This window comes from Octopus bimaculoides, chromosome 2 (assembly GCF_046866305.1).
Source record: "Octopus bimaculoides isolate indiv1 chromosome 2, ASM4686630v1, whole genome shotgun sequence".
Classification (NCBI taxonomy): Eukaryota; Metazoa; Mollusca; class Cephalopoda; order Octopoda; family Octopodidae; genus Octopus; species Octopus bimaculoides.
This window is the reverse complement of record NC_142929.1, coordinates 61,902,924-61,923,944: the sequence shown is the minus strand read 5'-3', so window position 1 is coordinate 61,923,944 and position 21,021 is coordinate 61,902,924. Positions and strand designations below refer to the sequence as shown.

At 37.5% G+C, this 21,021-nt stretch overlaps 1 protein-coding gene across 2 annotated transcripts in view; it reads left to right on the top strand.

The window, feature by feature from the left end:
- The window catches only part of LOC106869440 (small ribosomal subunit protein bS16m), a 430,651-nt gene that overhangs the window by 65,071 nt on the left and 344,559 nt on the right, over positions 1-21,021 (top strand). For both annotated transcript variants that reach the window (XM_089346379.1, XM_052977318.2), the window contains exon 2: positions 18,360-18,402. The gene's annotated coding sequence lies outside the window, so the exon portion shown is untranslated. The remainder of the gene's footprint in view (positions 1-18,359; positions 18,403-21,021) is intronic.

Below are 21,021 nucleotides of genomic sequence, written 5' to 3'. Positions count from 1 at the left end.
TTCAAAAATCTGCAACAAAAAAAATTAAAATATCAGAATCATGAAAATGAGCAAGAATACTCCAAAAAGACTGTACTTACCAGAAAAAATTGTTTCAGCTACCTAGCAGCCCCCTTTCTAGGTTAGGCTCAAAACTTTTCAGACACCCCTCGTATATACATGTCTGTGAGTGTGTGCAAGTTTGTGTCTTCTTGCCTTGACATTGCATTCTTATAGAAGCAACGTTTTTCGTTTGTAATATTCTCTGAAAACATATCTTGTCACAGGGAAACATTTCATACTTGGTAACATGTCAGGGTTTGTAATGAGAAGTGCACCTAGCCATTGAAAACCAGCTTCAATAAAAACTCTAACTCATGCAAGTATAGCATGTTCATATGACATTGATGATGATAATGATGACAATGATAATATATACTTGTAGATATACACACACACATGCGTACAGATATGTATATACATACACACACATGTATTTATTGTATGTATTTCTATGCATATACATGTATATATGCATGTGTGTGTGTATATATATATATATTGTAAATAAAATCTTGATAATAAAATGAATAGAAAATAACCAAATGCATTCATGACATTTTAACATAAAAAAATAGCAAATGCCTATGTAATAAGTCAATATACTTCCAAGTTTGTTTTTTTTTGCTATGTAACTATAGTTCTTCTCATGGAATACCTTTACTTGTGTCTTTGTTACTAATGTTTCCCCATATTTTTCTACATCTCTTGTGCATCCTTATAGACACCCCCTACCAATAAAACACCCCCTGTCCCTGAAACAAGTGGAGTTCAAACCAAACCAAGCCAACCTCAACCATTATGTTGATGTTTGATACATAATTCTTTCAGTAAATTTTGAAACATCTGCTTATGTTCTGATTATTCCATTGCTCTAGGTACATCATTCTCTCTGCCTTGTTGGCAGATTGGTTTATGCGATCTGGTTGTTAATCACATCTACCAGTGCTCACATTTAAGCTGTACATTCTAATGTGTGTGTGTGTGTGTGTGTGTGTGTGTGTTTTTGTGTGTGCACACTGAAGCTGATTAGATATGTATTTATTCAGAGAAATGGATGTAAAAAGAGCAGAAAACACCACTACGATTTCTTTAATTGGCATCTATCTATCTATCTATCTAAACATGCACATGCATATGTGCATATATATATATATATATATATATATATATATATATATATATATAAAAAACACACCCACTCACCAATATGTGTATGTGTACTGCATTTGACTTTTTAGTGTTTCTAAAGGTTATCTAGGAAGAACGCTTGAACTTGTGTCTTTCTCACACACCTTTGTACTGTTGCCAGACTCTCTGGTTTTGAACTTGCATTTTTAGATATTCTTTTGTGCGTAAGGTATTATTTTTTCTATGCATATCTTTTTATATATATGGTGTTGTGTATATATATATATATAGATATGCATATATGATTTCTGTGCATGCTTGTATGATTGTTGTATATGCGATAATGGTATTTTGCTTTTTGCAGGTATGCTAGTATATAATGTTTTTTATTCATTACATTTGTTTCTCCATGTAGAAATGAGTCTGGGTTGTAATTTATTTAGCAAAGAAACAGTAGAACATCAGGTAAGGTTTGAAAATGAAAATAAAATAAATGAGATAAGGCAAAACATACTTTAGACTCTGCCAAACATTTTTACAAATATATATATATATATATATATGTGTGTGTGTGTGTGTGTGTGTAGAATATTGTTTTCTTATTATTAAAAAAATATACATCTCCACTGATAAAAAAAAAAGCCAAACCTTTGCTGTATTTAATTATTCCAGGCAGCCAAAATAAATGGGAACACATGCTTTGTATTTTTTGTTATCCTTATTGATGATATCCAATAAGGGAAACCATTGTGTAATTACTATCTGAACAAAATATTTAAACACCAAGAAGAAAATGTGAATAACCTGTGTGTGTTTGTGTGTCTGTCTATCTATCTATCTATCTATCTATCTATCTATCTATCTGTCTATCTGTCTGTCTGTCTGTCTGTCTGTCTGTCTGTCTGTCTGTCTGTCTGTCTGTCTCTCTCTCTCTCTCTATGTATATATATATATATATATATATGTATGTTAATTCTCTAAATGAAGTATTAACAGTAACTGCACGATAAAGTGTAGTATATTGCCACTTAAGTGTGGCTGACCCCTAGGGGTGGATGTTACTGTTGCTTTTAGCCCCAGGAGGACATCTCCTCCAGCTGGCTTATCGACACACGACTGTGTCCTGTTTGCCAAGGGAAGTTATCCCTCTCACCACGATCTGCAGCACGAACGGATCCGGATTTCAGGGTTATTTCCCTTCGTCGGCGTTCGATAGCTACTGACCTTGGTGAGAGAGACAAAAACCTGGCAATCTTATATCTACTTTTCCAGTGAAATTCTTCACTGATATCGAAAAGGTGAAAACAAGCAATGTTAATTCTCTAAATGAAGTATTAACAGTAACTGCATGATAAAGTGTAGTATATTGCCACTTAAGTGTGGCTGACCCCTAGGGGTGGATGTTACTGTTGCTTTTAGCACGTACAGGTATGTGCATACTTACGTCTACCTGCATTTCTGGGTACAGGACATTGCAAACAAAACGTAGACAAAAAAATAATAATAACCAGAGTACAGAACACACAGGCCACATAGAGAACATTTTCCATCATCAGCTACACCCATTCTAACATGGGCGTTTCGAAGAGTAGGGCAATATATATATATATATATATATATATATATATATATATATATATAGAGAGAGAGAGAGAGAGAGAGAGAGAGAGAGAGAGTAAAGGGTAAAGATCCCCTTCGGTCATGACCATAGGATTGCACCTACAAAGTTCCCCTCTGAGGCACAAATCCAGGCAAGGTTGTTTATGGAAGATCAGCAGTCACCTTTGCATTCCTGTCTCCTTTCTCCACACCACTGATGTTGTCCAAGGGAAAGGCAAAGGCTAATACAACTTGGCACAAGTGTCATATATGTCTTTGTGTGTGTGTGCATATATATATATATATATATATATATATCATCATCATCATCATCGTTTAACATCCGCTTTCCATGCTAGCATGGGTTGGACGATTTGACTGAGGACTGGTGAAACCAGATGGCTACACCAGGCTCCAATCTGATTTGGCAGAGTTTCTACAGCTGGATGCCCTTCCTAATGCCAACCACTCAGAGAGTGTAGTGGGTGCTTTTATGTGCCACCGGCACGAAGGCCAGTCAGGGGGGTACTGGCAACAGCCACGCTCGAAATGGTGTATTTTATGTGCCACCTGCACAGGAGCCAGTCCAGCGGGACTGGCAACGAACTCGCTCGAATGTCTTTTCACGTTTATATATATATATATATATATATATATATATATATATATATATATATATATATATATATATATATATATATATATATATATATATTCCATTATTATTTGACAACTCAATATGACTTAAATCTTTATAGGTATGCAGGATGCATCCTTCTCATCCGATATCAGAAGAGATGGACATGTCCTGCATGAACATGTAGCTTAGTCAAACTGTTATTAAAGATATATGTAACTCTTACCAAATTTGTTGAGTGCCACTTTCCTTCATTTTCCCACTCAGTTAGATATATATATATGTATATATATAAACATATACACACTTACATATATACATATATATATATATATATATATATATATATATATATATATATATATATATATATAATTCCTCGATTTCAGCACAATGTGTATTCATAGTGAATGTATATTGTAATGTGGTGATTGATGATTCAAAGTATTCTCAGCATATTGGCATAGAAATCTTTTTTCTTTTGCCCTTGTTTAATTGTTTATAATTTTCTACTTTAAAGGTATTTTAATATGCTGGCCACTTTGATGAAATTGTTTTCGGAAAAAATTTTATCCTATATTAGTAGTAAATTTATATATATATATATATATATATATATATATATATATATATATATATATAATCATCAACATCATCATCATCATCATCGTCTGCTTTCCATGCTAGCATGGGTTGGACGATTTGACTGAAGACTGGTGAACCAGATGGCTGCACCAGGCTCCAATCTGATCTGGCAGAATCTCTACAGCTGGATGCCCTTCCTAACGCCAACCACTCTAAGAGTATAGTGGGTGCTTTTACATGCCACCATCATGAGAGCCAGTCTGGCGGTGCTGGCAACAGCCATGCTCAAATGGTGTTTTTTACGTGCCACCTGCATGGAAGCTGAACAGCTGCTCTGGCAGTGATCCTGCTCGGATGGTGCTGTTAGCGCTCCACTGGCATGGGTGCCAGTCATCGAATTTGGTTCAATTTCGATTTCACTTGCCCCAACAGGTCTTCGCAAGCAGAGTTTAGTGTCCAATGAAGGAAGGTTGGCATGGGTGCCAGTCATCGAATTTGGTTCGATTTTGATTTCACTTGCTTCAACAGGTCTTCGCAAGCAGAGTTTTGTGTCCAATGGAGGAAAGGTATGCTTAAGTGGGCTGACTGCACCCCTGGTAAAGGCCACGGGTTATGGTCTCACTTGACTTGCCGGGTCTTCTCATGCATAGTGACCATACCAGCGCAAGCGTCTCTCTTGCACATCACAACTGATGCTTCTTTGGTCCAACTTTTCTCTCAAGGTACTTACACTCTGTCGAGTATGCACACTGACATTACGCATCCATCGGAGCATACTGGCTTAATTCCTTGCGAGCTTATGCATGTCCTCAGCAGTCATGGCCCGTGTTTCACTGCTATGTAGTATGGCTGTTCATACATATGCGTCATACAGTCTGCCTTTTACTCTGAGTGAGAGGCCCTTTGTCACCAGCAGAGGTAAGAGCTCTATGGACTTTGCCCAGGCTATTCTTATTCTAGCAGCTACACTTTCAGTGCACCCTCCCCTGCTACTGACTTGGTCACCTAGGTAATGGAAGCTATCAACTACTTCTAGTTTTTCTCCCTGGAATGTGGCAGAAGTTGTTCTCTGCACATTTTCAGCATCTGCCCCATACAAAAACTATCTTCCTTGTTAGGCCTTCCTTTGATATTGCTGCACCTCTTATGTGTCCATAGCTTACACTGGGTACAGCTTATAGAGTTTCTACTACACCTTTTCTACAGATCGAGCAGGGCCATCTACCTGAAGGGATTTGTGGTTTGTCTACCTTCCTACTTATTAGGACTTTGGTTTTAGCTAAGTTGACTCTAAGGCCCTTTGATTCTAATCCTTGCTTCCACACCTGTAACTTCTCCTCTAGTTCTGATTGTGATTCAGCAATTAGAGCGAGGTCATCAGCATAGAGGAGCTCCCAGGGGCATCCTGTCTTGAATTCCTCTGTTATTGCCTGGAGGACTATGATAAATAGAAAGGGGCTGAGGACTGAACCTTGGTGGACCCCTACCTCCACCCAGAATTCTTCACTGTACTCGTTGCTATATATATATATATATATATATATATATATATATATATATATATATATATATATATATATATCTGTGTGTGTGTGTGTGTGTATGCTCAACAATGCATAAATCAGTAGTGCTGAAATTAATTCAAATATTATATAATTCAGTTTTTCTCGTTTCTGCTAGATATCTTTTAATTTGTGTTGAGTAGTAAAAAGCACAAATATGCAAATTAGGTTATCCATCTATATTACTAGTCTGATTCATGACTGCTTTGTTTGTTAACAATTGATCTATGGTTTTGATGAGAGAAGGAAGCTGGGAATATCTTTGCTGAAGAGCTGTCAAGAAACCATGAGACAGTCCATCAGAAGATAGTCTAAATGTCGTCATCATTATTATTTTAATGTCCACTTTTCCATGCTTGTGTGTAGATATATATGTGAATGTTTAGATTAATGTAATTGAGGTTATTAATCTAAAGCAAGTTTTAGAATAACAAAGAAATATTTATTGATGGATACAAGCTCAATGCTGGGAATAGAGTCAAATCATTTGGAAAGCTAGTTTTCACTGGAACAGTAAAGTGTGATCCAATTGAAGTGGGATGCAAAGTTTGGAGTACAGACCTTCTACAGAGCCTACATCACGTTGAACATCATAGAGGTCCGCAGTTGGAAGGGCATCAAGTTGGCTATTGAGGCAACAAAGGTTGCTTCAAGGTGGGTGTGGATTAGGTGGTATGAACGCTATATGTGTTCATGCTAATGAGACACAAGGTGGGGGTTTTGGTGCCTGAGTGATGGTGTCTGTTGAAAGACCTGAAGTGCCCAATGACATAGGGAGATATTATGAGGATGTGTCCAGGTGCATTTCCTCATTATTATTATTATTATATTGAATTCAATTTCTGCCAGGATTGACTTTGCCTTTCATCTTTCTGGGGTTGATAAAATAATTACCAGTTAAGTACTGAGGTCAATGTAATCGACTCTCCCCCTCTCCAAAATTTCAGGTCTTGTGCCTATAATAGAAAGGATTATTATTATTATTGTTATTATTATTATTATTATTATTATTATTATTATTATTATTATTTGGGCAGTAGCTGGCAGACCTAGTTGAGGGTTGGATAAAATACCTTGTGGTATTTATTCCAGCTTTTTCTTTTATCTTCAAATCCACCCCTGAGATCAGCTTTGGCTTTCATTCCTCCAGGGTCAATAAAATTAGGTCTGGGGCTAATTTAATAGACCAATCTCTTCTTCCCTAACTTCTGCCCTTGTGCCTTTGTTAGAAACACCAATAACAGCCTCTGCTACTGCCCCCACCACCACTATTTGTTCTGTGCTAGTAATTTTCCTGTCATCCATATAATATGAAGTCTTAGATCAACAAGTTTACAAATTGTGATACTTGTTGGGTGAATCAGGGCAGAATATGCGAAAGTGTTGTACTCATGAACAAAACACACACACACGCACGCACGCACGCACGCACGCACGCACGCACGCACGCACGCACGCACGCACGCACGCACGCACGCACGCACGCACGCACGCACGCACGCACGCACGCACGCACGCACGCACGCACGCACGCACGCACGCACGCACGCACGCACGCACGCACGCACGCACGCACACACACACACACACACACACACACACACACACACAAGCATGGGGGCTGATATAAATTGGTCATCTCTTCATTCCATCTTCATCCTCTTATAACCCTTGCTCACACACACAAAAAAAAATGAAATAAAAAGATACAAAATGAAATACATATAACAATAAAATAAACAACAGAGGAATCTTTTTTTTTTGGGTTTTTTTCCCCACTAATTTTAATGGAGTTTTCTGTAAATTCAATAGAATAAAAGTAATGCCAAACAACTTGAACAAAAGAAAACAAAAGTAATGATGTAACAGAAACTGAAGGAGGTATTTGAATAGCTGATAATTAGAAGAGCCTGCTTAGGATAGATTTATATGTATTTTTGCTAAATATATAACAATAAATAACTAAAACAACCAGTGTTTGAGTTTGCATGATTGCTATCACCACAAGCTGGGTGTTCAGGTTTTTACTGTATATTGGTTTGTTTTTTATCCAGCTTTATTGACTATACATGTGAATGCTGGAGCCAGTTTTCAAAACTATTTGTCTTTGATACCCACCTGAAATCCATGTGTGATAAGGATCTGAATAATGTTCAGTCCTTTGTCACCTTTGGTTTCTATTCTTCTCTTGTTTGTCTTCTCTCATCTTATACAATATCATCTTACCTGTTTTCCTAGATCTCTCTCTCTCTCTCTCTTTTTTAATTATTTTTATTCCATTACTCAGTATCCATCTACCTTACTCTATTCTGTTTTACTGTCTCTATAGAATTCTATTGAAATGGATATAATGCTAACTTTGTGTATAAATGCGACAATTTAGAGGTTTTCATAAACCTACACCATTGCATGGAAGTGTCAACATACATACACATGCTGGCATGTTTACAATGTGCATGTAGGTGCACACACATGTACACACATGCACACATACACATGCATACACAGGCACAACCAAACATATGCACGCATACTTCTACACATGCACACACAATGTTGGGTCCTACGTGGCCCATGAGGTTTTCTTTGGTTTTATAATGATAAAATGTTGTCCTTTCTCTTCTGTCTTCCATAATTTATTTTCTCTCTATTTGAATTACTATTGTGAAGGTGTACATTATTGTAAAGCTTGTAAAAGAACTAAATCTAGATTTCAATGTTTATTCATTTATTTACTTAATTTTTGTAAAATATGACAAAAGATGTACAATGGCTTTTATCAAGAGAGACAGTTTTAAAGCTGAAGTTTCACGAAATAGTAGGGAGGTAGGAGATAAAACAGCAGGAGAGATGACACAAGGAAAAAATGTAAAGGATATAAAATTTGTATTTTAGTTTGTTTAAATCTTGGTAAAATCTAATCAAAAACAACCATTAGGGAAGAGTAAGTTGTATAACTTATATTAAATATCTAAATGTTAAATTTCTTATAATTTCCGTTTGTGCATGTTTACAGTATTTATATCACACTATGTTTCAATTAGTTTAATCTCTAATTATCATCAGGTATTTTATTCTTGGATGTATTTGTTGTCCCAGATTGTATTTGAACTTGGAACATTTATTACTTAATTTCATTTCTTGAGGATCTGAATAGAGTAAGAAGAAGAAGAAGCAGATGTAGAATTGACAGAGACTCTGCTGTGTACATCGTGTGCATGCATGTTATGCTTTGAGAATCTCAGTTGTGATGGGCAAGCTTGGCTGGGAGGATTTTCTTGAGCAATGCATATTGCCAGTCATTCAGTCCTTTGTCATTTCTTCCATGATTCTCTCCACTCTGAGTTCCATCTGCTGTGAGTGAATGGCACTTCCCTCATACAACTATCCTCATTCATATGCTTCATGTGGTTGAGAAGCAGACTTATTACCACACAGCCATGCCTGTATATATATATATATATATATATATATATATATATATAAATATATACAGGCATGGCTGTGTGGTAATATATATAAATTATATATATATATATATGTATATATAAAACCTTTAATAAAGATGACTGTTGAAGTTGCCAGTATTGCCTAAGTAAGCATTTATAACTGTTTATGACACCTAAGTAAAAAAATCACACACACACATACACACACTCTCTCTCCACTCTCTCTCTCTCTCTCCACTCTATCTCTCTCCACTCTCTCTCTCTCCACTCTCTCTCTCTCTCCACTCTCTCTCTCTCTCTCTCTCTCTCCACTCTCTTTCTCTCCACTCTCTCTTGTGTGTGTATAAAACATTGCATAAAAGTATTAAACTCTTTGAATTGTCCTATGTATTTTATAACTGCACATAAAATCTCATTAAAGAGAATATGCAACCTTTAATCCTTTAACATTTACATTTCTATGTCAAATGTAATGCTTGATTATTTATTCACATTGTTTCAAATTAATGATGCATTATCTCTTCACTTTGAGAACTTGATGATGTGACTTAATTTTTAGCATGACATTGTAAGACTGGTGTGAGAGGCCAGATCTAACTCATTTGAGCGTAAACCAAGTAGGATATATTAACTGGATTTGGCCAGTTTAGATGCTGAAGGGTTAAGCAAGACTATTATTATTAGTTTGAAATTAATTATTTGTAACTAAAAGTAAAAATTACATCATCATCATTTAACATTGGCTTTCCATGCTGGCATGAGTTGGATGGTTTGACCAGAGCTGGTACGTTCAGTGGCTGTACCAAGCTCTATTGTCTGTTCTGGCATGGTTTCTATGGCTGTATGCCCTTCCTAATACCAACCACTCCGTAAAGTGTACTGGGTGCTTTGAACGTGGCACCAGCACAAGTGCTTTTTATGTGGCACCAGCACGAATACTTTTTATGTGGTACCAGCACCGGTATCAATTCTAATGTGGTGGAAGGGCCTTCTTGAGTACAACAATGCACCAAATATCTTGGCCCTTAATTATCTCCTTTGTAAGGCACAGTGTCTTGTGATTGGCCTTCGATACTTTGTCCCATATCTTCCTGGGTCTCCTTCTTCCACAAATTCTATCCACTTTAAGTGATCTTCACTTCTGTATGCAAGTGTCTAACTTTCAAAAATCTGCAAAAACATTTGTTCAGCACTTTTCCATGACAGTAGGTAATTATGTGTGCATACACACAAACACAGATATTGTTTTTGTAATTTGTTTCTCGTAGCCTTTTTGATTAAATTTCTTTTTCCCATTTTATCCTAATCATTGTTGGATCCTGCTCCTAAGAAATAAGAACTTGTTGTTTAATCTGAGTGTAATTTACTGGCAATTGTACCTTAGGTTTCATTTCATCACATTGATGGCTTTTATCTGCAGATCTAATTTGAACACATACTGGTGACAAGAGTCTTAATATATCTACATACATACATATGTATGTACATACATATATACATTCATACATGCACACATCCACACACACACACACACACACACACACACACACACACACACACACACACACACACTATAGATGATTGGAAACTTCACATTGGTATGAACAAATGCTGATAGCTTCATGTAATGATTTCCATGTAGTTTAGCTTCCTTTTTTCTCTTGTGATTGGAATCTGCCCAGTTTCCTATGTCTGTCTATCTTTTATCTCAACCTTCCTTCCTTGTAAATTTCAAATTACTTCTTTATTAAATGATTAAGGATTTAATGCTTATAATTCTATGTGTGTATGTGTGTGTGTGCATGCTTGTATATGTGCGTGTGTATTACATACACACACACATATACAAGCATGCACACTCACACACATATATGATACGCACATATATATACGATATGCACATATATTTCTCTCTCTCTCTCTCTCTCTCTCTCTCTCTCTCTCTCTCTCTCTCTCTCTCTCTCTCTCTCTCTATATATATATATATATATATATATATATATATATATATATATATATATATATTTATATATATATATATATTGCTTTTAGAATTTCTTGTTTATTTTGCTCATGTTACCATTAATAAAGCATATCACTAATATGTTGAAAACTCTCTTTTAATATATTGCAATTACTTGCTTATCTTTTTGGTACTTGGTATTATCATGGTAGGTTCATGCATATATATGTATGTATCTTTTGGTAACGAAGCATGATATTTAAATTATCCTATATAATTCAAGTCTCTGTAGACCAGAACCATCTTCCTATGGAGTAAAAGTTTATTTATTATAATATAAATAAATTTTATGTTCTTAAAGTTGAATATAAATTATGTATGAAAAATAATAATAATGATAATAATAAAAATAATGGTAAACTGCTTTAATATTTCGTTTTATTTTAGTTTACTGTCTGCAGCAAAGTTTAAGTTCTCTGATTGCTTCTAATTGTTTCAGTGATTAAACTGTAAAAAATAACAACTTTAGATTATGCTAGCATTACCTGCAGATATTTGTTTTATTATCAAGAATTACTTATTTTATAACTACATCCTCTGGAGATAATGATTTCTAACAGTCATAAAATTGCTGTGATGTCAGTCAGCCAGCCAGGGAACATGTGAAGTCGCTTGACCTACATAAAATAGCAGTCAAATCACCTTCTACTTACACTCCACTGTTTCAAGAAGAAAACGACACATTAGAAAATATTGTCCTAAACAACACTGTCTGAAAGAAAAAAAAAAGATTGATGCCTTTGATGAGAATTCAACTGGATCAGGGCTGACCTTAGGCTAAGCTACAACCTATATATATATATATATATATATATATATATATATATATGAGAATGAATGGGAGAAAGAGAGCCTGCCGTATGTCGACCCAATAGAGGGACCAGCTATCCGAGTTGATAGTACCAGGGTAGATAAAGCAATTAAGAGTATGAAGACCGGGAAAGCCCCCGGCCCATCAGGAATCACTGCAGAGATGCTCAAAATATCTGGCAGTGTTGGCTATAGCCTAGTCACCCGTATTACGAACCAGGTGATACACGAAGGAGTCATACCCAATGACTGGTGTAGCAGCATCATAGTCAACTGCTACAAAGGTAAAGGGGACGCTTTAGATACAAATAATTACTGAGGCATCAAGCTGTTAGATCAGGTTATGAAAGTTACAGAGAGGGTCATAGCCCAACTAATTAGGGAGCGAATCAATTTAGATGAGATGCAGTTTGGGTTCGTGCCAGGTAAAAGCACTACTGATGCCTTATTTCTAGTGAGACAGTTGCAGGAGAAACACCTAGCTAAGGATAAACCTCTGTACCTGGCTTTCGTTGACATGGAGAAAGCCTTTGACAGGGTCCCCCGATCCCTTATCTGGTGGTCAATGAGGAAACTTGGGATAGAAGAATGGTTAGTGAGAGCTGTGCGAGCCATGTACAGAGATGCTGCCAGTAAGGTGAGGGTTGGAAATGAGTACAGCAATGAATTCCGGGTAGAGGTAGGGGTCCACCAAGGTTCCGTCCTCAGCCCCCTCTTATTTACCATAGTCCTCCAGGCAATCACAGAGGAGTTCAAGACAGGTTGCCCCTGGGAGCTCCTCTATGCTGATGACCTTGCCCTAATTGCGGAGTCACTATCAGAACTAGAGGAGAAGTTTCAGGTGTGGAAGCAAGGTCTAGAATTGAAGGGCCTTAGAGTCAACCTAGCTAAAACCAAAATCTTAATAAGTAGGAAGGTAGATAAAACACAAACCCCTTCAGGTAGATGGCCCTGCTCAGTATGTAGAAAAGGAGTAGGTAGTAACTCTATAAGATGTACCCGGTGCAAGCTATGGACACATAAGAGGTGCAGCAACATCAAAGGCAGGTTAACTAGCAAGTTAGTTTTTGTTTGTGGCAGATGTTCAGGTGCAATAAAGACTGCAAACAAACAGGAAACAACTTCTATCTCATTCCAGGGTGAAAAACTAGAGGTAGTCGATAGCTTCCGCTATCTGGGCGACCAAGTTAGTAGTGGGGGTGGGTGCGCTGAAAGTGTAGCTGCTAGAATAAGAATAGCCTGGGCAAAGTTTAGAGAGCTCTTACCCCTGCTGGCGACAAAGGGACTCTCACTCAGAGTAAAAGGCAGACTGTATGACGCATGCGTACGAACAACCATGCTACATGGCAGTGAAACATGGGCTGTAACTGCTGAGGACATACGTAAGCTCGCAAGGAATGAAGCCAGTATGCTCCGTTGGATGTGTAATGTCAATGTGAATACCCGTCAGAGTGTAAGTATCTTGAGAGAAAAGCTGAACATTAGAAGCATCAGTTGTGGCGTGCAAGAGAGACGATTGCGCTGGTATGGACATGTGGTGAGAATGGAGGAGGATAGCTGAGTGAAAAAGTGCCACACCCTAACAGTTGAGGGAACCCGTGGAAGAGGTAGGCCCAGGAAGACCTGGGCTGAGGTGGTGAGGCAAGACCTTCGTACATTGGGCCTCACCGAGGCGATGACTACTGACCGAGACCTTTGGAAATGTGCTGTGCGTGAGAAGACCCGGCAAGCCAAGTAAGATCGTTGCCAGTGCCCCTGGACTGGTTCTTGTGCGGGTGGCACATGAGATGCAACATTTTGAGCGTGGCCGTTGCCAGTACCGCCTGACTGGCTCCTGTAGGATTTTCGAGCGAGATCGTTGCCAGTGCCCCTGGACTGGCTTGTGCGGGTGGCACATAAAAGACACCATTTTGAGCATGGCCGTTTTCGTGCGGGTGACACGTAAAAGCACCCACTACACTCTCTGAGTGGTTGGCGTTAGGAAGGGCATCCAGCTGTAGAAACTCTGCCAAATTAGACTGGAGCCTGGTGTTGCCATCCGGTTTCACCAGTCCTCAGTCAAATCGTCCAACCCATGCTAGCATGGAAAGCGGACGTTAAACGATGATGATGATGATGATGAATACAAATGATATATGAGCATATGCATGTATACATACATATATGTACATACCTACATCTACATGTATATATAGATGCATATCTGGGTACAGGACGTCAGAAAAAGGAATGGGAACATAAAGCACAAAAACGGGCTTTGTTTACAGACAACAGAATGAACACATAGGAAAACAGACGAGCCACATGGAACTTTTCCTTCATCAGTTGCCTCTATTCTAAACTAGGCGTTTCGAAGATGAGGCAGAATGCGCTCTTAGAATAGCTCTTCCTGAATAGTGGATTAACCTACTAAACAGAGGATTCCAAGGTAGCAAACACAAACCAAGAGCAACCAACTGTAAAAACCATGCCAAAGCAGACACTGGAGTTTGATTCAGTTCTTGATTCATTGGAACCTTGTCAATCTGTCCAGCCCATGCCAGCATAGAACATGGATGTTAAATGATGGTGATGATGATGATGTGTGTGTATGTGTGCATGTGTGCATGTATGCATGCATGCAAAACTAAAGTTGTGGCAGTCATTCCTTTTCTGATAAAAACTGACAATTGACAGTGCAAGAGAGAGAGAGAAACCTGCAAAGGCAAGATCAATTATATCAGATTATATAATTTGAGTTTTATAAATTCCTGCCTTTCAGCAGTATCAGTTCTACTCTTTGGCCATATCAATGTTTATACTTTAATTATTCCAGTTTTACTGATTTTTTTTTTATCATTCACTCACATTAGTCTTACACTTCAACCAAATCAGTTTTCCCTTTCATTCACATCAGTTTTTTTTTCTCCCAAACTTTAGTCATATCAGTTTTATTCTGCAGCCATTATCTTTAATCATATGAATTTCACACAACATATTTAAAATTCAGTCTAGGAATTTATTGTTATTGTATTGTGACACGTAAAAGGCACCTGTGCTGGTGACATGTAAAAGGCACCCACTACACTGTTGGAGTGGTTGGTGTTAGGAAGGGAATCCAGCCGTAGACACTGAGCCAAATCAGACTGGAGCCTGGTACAGCCCTCTGGTTTACAAGTTGCAGTCAAACTGTCTAACCCATGCCAGCATGGAAGATGGGCACTAATTGATAATGATGATTGTTTAAGTAACAATATTTTCCCTGAAAATATATCTTACCATAAACTCATCCTCCTATTAATCCTTTTTAGATTGAGGCTGTTGGTACTTCTTCACAAGAACATAGAATGATTTTTACAAATATGAGTGCAGGTATGACTGGGATAAGCACATATTTCTTCCCAAGCACATGTTTCTGGGTTCCATCTTACTGTGTGGCATCTTAGGCAAGTCTTCTACTATAGTCCCAGAGTGACCAAAACCTTGGTGGATTTGGTTGATAGAAGCTGAAAAGAAGCCTTCATATATATATATATATATATATATATATATATATATATATATATGTATGTATATATCATCATCATCATCATCATCATCATCATCATCATCATCGTCGTTTAACGTCTGCTTTCCATGCTAGCATGGGTTGGACGATTTGACTGAAGACTGGTGAACCAGGAGGCGACACCAAGCTCCGATCTGATTTGGCAGAGTTTCTACAGCTGGATGCCCTTCCTAACGCCAACCACTCCGGTATATATATATATATATATATATATATATATATATATATATATATAGTTGAAATTTACAGAAAAGCAAAAGACAAAGACGGGTGTATAAACAACAAACAAGTGTATTAGTTTAACACTTGGGAAAGTGAGAAATCTTTTACATTTCTAGCCTACACTCTTCAACAGAAAGGAACATGAGGAAATAAACAGAGAGAGAATGAAAAGACTGTATATAAATGTGTATGTGTGGGTTTATGTTTATATATATGTGTACATATACATAGGTGTGTGTACACACACACATACACACATATAAATATATATATGTACATATCATCGTCATCATTATTTAACGTCTGTTGTCTATGCTGGCATGGGTTGGATGGTTTGACCAGGGCTGGTAAGTTGAGGGGCTGCACTAGACTCCAGTCTGATTTGGCATGGTTTCTACAGCTAGATGCCCATCTTAATGCCAACCACTCTGAGAGTGTAATGAGTGCTTTTACATGCCATTGGCACGGGTGCGAGTTACATAACATCAGCATTGGCCACATTGCCTCCATGAGGCCCAATGCTTGAATAGTGCATTTTATGTGCCACAGGCATAGGTGCCAGTTGCGTGACACTGTCATTGGCCACATCGCCCTGTGAGAGCCAATGCTTGAATGGTATATTTTACATGTCACCAGCACAGGTGCCAGGTATGTGACACTGACAGCAGCTACATTGCTTTTGCAAGGCTCAATGCTTGAATGATGCTTTTTATGTGCTACCAGCCTAGGTGCCAGTTATGTGACACCAGCACAGGTGCCAGTTACATGACACAGGCATCGGCCACATTGCCTCTCTGAGGCCCAGCGCTCAAATGATGCTTTTTATGTGCCATTAGCATAGGTGCCAGTTACATGACACCAACATCGGCCACATTGCCTCCATGAGGCCCAATGCTTAAATGGTGTTTTTACATGCCTCTAGTATGGGTACCGGTTACATGATGCCAGCATAAGTCCCAACTATGATTTCACTTGGCTTGACGGGTCTTCTCAAGCACGGCTTATCGCCAAAGGGCTTGGTCACTAGTCATTGCTTCAGTGAGGCTCAGTGTTTGAAGATCATGCTTCACCACCTCGTCCCATGTCTTCCTGGGTCGACCTCTACCATAAGTTCCCTCCACAGTTAGAGATCAGCACTTCTTTAAACAGCTGCCCTCGCCCATATGCATCACATGACCATACCAATGCAGTCGTCTCTCTTGCACACTACAACTGATGCCTCATGCCCGACTTTTCTTTCAAGATGCTTACACCCTGTCATATATGCACACTGACATTGCACATCCAGCAAAGCATACCAGCTTCATTTCTTTCAAGCTTGCACATGTCCTTGGCAGTCAGAGCCCATGTTTCACTGCCGTGTAGCATAGCTGTTCACACATAGGCATCCTACAATTTGCCTTTCAGTTTGAGGGAGAGGCCCTTTGTTGCCAACAGGGGTAGGAGCTCTCTGAACTTTGCCCAACCTATTCTTATTCTTGCAGCTACGATCTCAACATCAACTTCTACTACTTACTTGGTCACCTAAATAATAGAAGTTATCGACTACCTCTAACTTACCCTGCTGGCAGTTGATGGTGTTCTATTTTCTGTACATTTTCAATGTTTATTGTGCCTGTGCACCTTCCACACAAAATCTATTTTCCCAGTTAATCTTCCTCTGATATTGCTATACCTCTTATATGTCCATAGCTTGCACTGGGCACATCTTATGGAGTTTCAACCTACGCCTTTCCCACAGATCAAGCAGGACCATCTATCTGAAGGAATTTGTGATTTGTCTGCTTTCCTACTTACTAAGACTTTGGCTTTTGCTAAATTAACTCTAAGGCCCTTTGATTCTAGGCCTTGCTTTCATACCTGAAATTTCTTCTCTATTCTTGGTAGTGATTCAGTTATATGTATGTATATGTGTATGTTACTGTCCACAAACCTTGACATTGTGTAATATTTGTAAACGAAAGTTACCCTCATGCAAATGATATCTTTCATTTCCAGTTTTCTGTGAAAACGTCTTGAAATATGCCCTTAGTTGAAGATAGGTGAGGGTTGGTGACAGGAAGGGCATCCAACTGTAGAAAATCTGCCTCGACAAAAAAGCATCTGAATCTCAATACACAAGGAAATTACATATTTTCTTCAAGTGATTACCTCTGTTATCTTTCTAGCACAAAAAATAGCTGGCCATTTGATTGATTTAATTGTCCTTTAAGAGCAAGCACAGATCTGGTTGGTGTTCAGGAAAATTAAAATTGGGAAATAAGTTTTAGGGCTGCAAGGGTTATAAATAATAAGAATTATAGACCGAGTCATATTTATTTATGTTGGTTGAGAAAGAACATTATAGTTGAAGTTTTATTTTAATTTTTGTAGTTCCGTGATTTTTTCTAATTTGCTATCATGATATGTCCAAGTTTTATTCATCTCTCTAGAAATAATTCTCCTATCTGAGTTAATATAATCATCTATAGCATTTCCTGGCACACTAGACACTTGTCTATTATACATGTTGTTTAGCCCAAGGTCAGCCTTGATTAAATAGATCCATGATCAAATGCATTCTAGTGGTGATTCACCTTCATCTTTTTTTCCCCGCATACTTTTCACTCAGGGTCATATTATCCAATACATCATCTCTTTTTTTTAAAGTTGATAGGGTGTGATTTGAGATAGATTGACTGCAATTTCTGGCAATTTAAGCCAGTTATTACAAAGAAAGAATCCTATGTAAAAAATATTACTCTTCTAATTACAGACTGAACCCTCAATAGATACCAAGCAGAAGACATTGAAACAAGGTTAGTAAATGTTATTTCTTGCAAGTGCTAACCCCACCCCATTTCTCTCTAAATTTTTTTTTTGTTTTACGTCCATTTGCCTCTTTTGGGAAGGCTGGTATAACTTTCAAAATTGGAAACCTGCATGGATTTATACCAGCATGCCTTGTAGTTAGATTACTACAACTCTATTATGAACCAAAATTGTCTATCATGATTCAGGCAAACTGAGGTTAATGTAGAGAAATATAGTTGTCCAATGGTACAACATAATAAGAATAGCAAAGTTCGAACTTACATCCTGTGTATCAGTTCTTTGTAATTTTTTGATGATTTTTTTCAAAATATGTATTTGTATGTAAGCATGCAGTCTCTTTTTTCTTTTTAATTCTTTGAAATTTACAGATGGAGAACTTTAGGTTTGCTTTCATCCAGCAAATCTATGATCAAAACATTCCAGCCATGACTATCCTGTCTTTTATTCAGGCATTGTGTAAATTTCGGATTACATTATTGAATGTATATATTAGCGAGAGAGGCAGAATTAATCCTGGGAGGCATTAATATTGAGAGGTATTAACATACATTAATGAATATATATTAGCAACAGAAGTATTAAATACTACCACTGTCACTAATATATATATTTTTTAACAGGCTTACTGGCTATTTGTGACATCAGCACCTGTTCTAGCACTGTTATTTTCTATATTGCTGGCAGGGAGATGTGTTGTTGCTTTTTCTAGTGATTGAGTGTCCTTCATTGACAAGACAAAGGAAGGTAGAAATCACACGGTCTGGTGGCATTGGTGCTGGAGATGGCAGGGATTTATCTCCTTGCTAGCGATGTAAACAAAAATTCATTTTGCACAAGCAGCCAATATGAGAGTTTCTCTTTTGGTATCTACTGCAGTGTAGTTTCTTCTACCACAACATTCATGTTCAAGTAGGGATAAATATTCCACTCATTATTGACTGTGTTCTTCCCTTCACTTATAATGGTATATACTAGTTGATGAACAGGATTTAATAACAAAAGTACCAGTACATTGTGGTTATCAGTAAGTATGAATGCACAATTCATATACAACAAAGTCTTTAATATTTATTGTTGCTGTGAAAATAGAACTCATGATTAATGCACAAGAGCCTTGCCAGCCTCAAGTGGGGATCAACCTCAACTGGTTCTGTCTTTCATTGAAGAAACCTATCTACTAAAGTTTGGAAGAGGAATATATGATGATGCTGATCATTACCACCAACATTGTCTCCTCCTCCTCCTCCTCCTCCTCCACTTGTAGGCTCGTGGGTGCTGGTGCCACGTAAAAGGCACCCAAACCAGTGCTGTGTAAAAGCACCCAGTACACTCTACAAAGTGGTTGGTATGCCAAAACAGACATGGAGCTCGGGCAGCTCTTCAGTTGGCCAGCTTCTGTCAAACCATCCAACCCATGCCAGTGAAGAAAACGGACATTAAATGATGATGATGATGATATATATATATATATATATATATATATATATATATACAAAGGTAAAATGCCCAATCTTTCTGCTGTTTTCACGGTTATACTGCTTTCGAAATATTACTTTCTTGTCTGCATGATATATATATATATATATATATATATATATATATATATATATATATATATTGGAAGGTTTGGAGGTGATGTACAGGAATTATATATTAGAAAAAATAATCAGGCACTCAGATGTCTGGATGGTTGTACATTTACAGATTTTTATTAATATGTCACATGTTTTATAAATTAGTGCTTTCACCTAGCCTTGTAGGGTTTTCAAATTTTGATTTCACTTTCAGAGGCTGTCTCTTTTTATAGTATTATTGAATGTGTAGGGGTGGAGAGAGATATGTATAGGATAGTAAGAGAGGGTGAGGAATGGAGGGAACACACGCCCACACATTCACCATGCTTGTCTGCTATACACACACGCATACAATAGGCTTCTTTCAGTTTCTGTCTGCCATATACCTTCTTATAGGTAATGTAGACAAACTATAACTAGAGTAAAAACAAATGTACATGACATTAGAACATTGACAGCTGGGATTTTAGAACAAAAAGTTCCAACAAATAAAAAAAGTACCAATAACAAAATTACTTTTCCTCTCGTAGAAGTTTGCTTATGTTTTTTATATAAAGATCTAATATTTATTTAAACTTGAATTGGTAGAAGGGGATGTGAACAATCTCTGATGAATCTTTAATGAAACAAAACCAATTGGATTGATCCTCCCTTCTAGCTGATGAAGTATTTGTGGTTGATCAATAGACTGTATTTTCATAGGGAGATGTAATATGTGTTTATTGAACATATTGTATGTGCTTTCACACAGACACGCACACACACACACACTACATACATAAATATATTTATTTGTCTGTGTGATATATATATATATATATATATATATATATATATATATATATATTTGCCATGCTTGACCGCTATATATATATATATATATATATATATATATATATATTGGCTCCTGTAGGATTTTCGAGCGAGATCGTTGCCAGTGTCCCTGGACTGGCTTGTGCGGGTGGCACATAAAAGACACCATTTCGAGCGTGGCCGTTTTCGTGCGGGTGACACGTAAAAGCACCCACT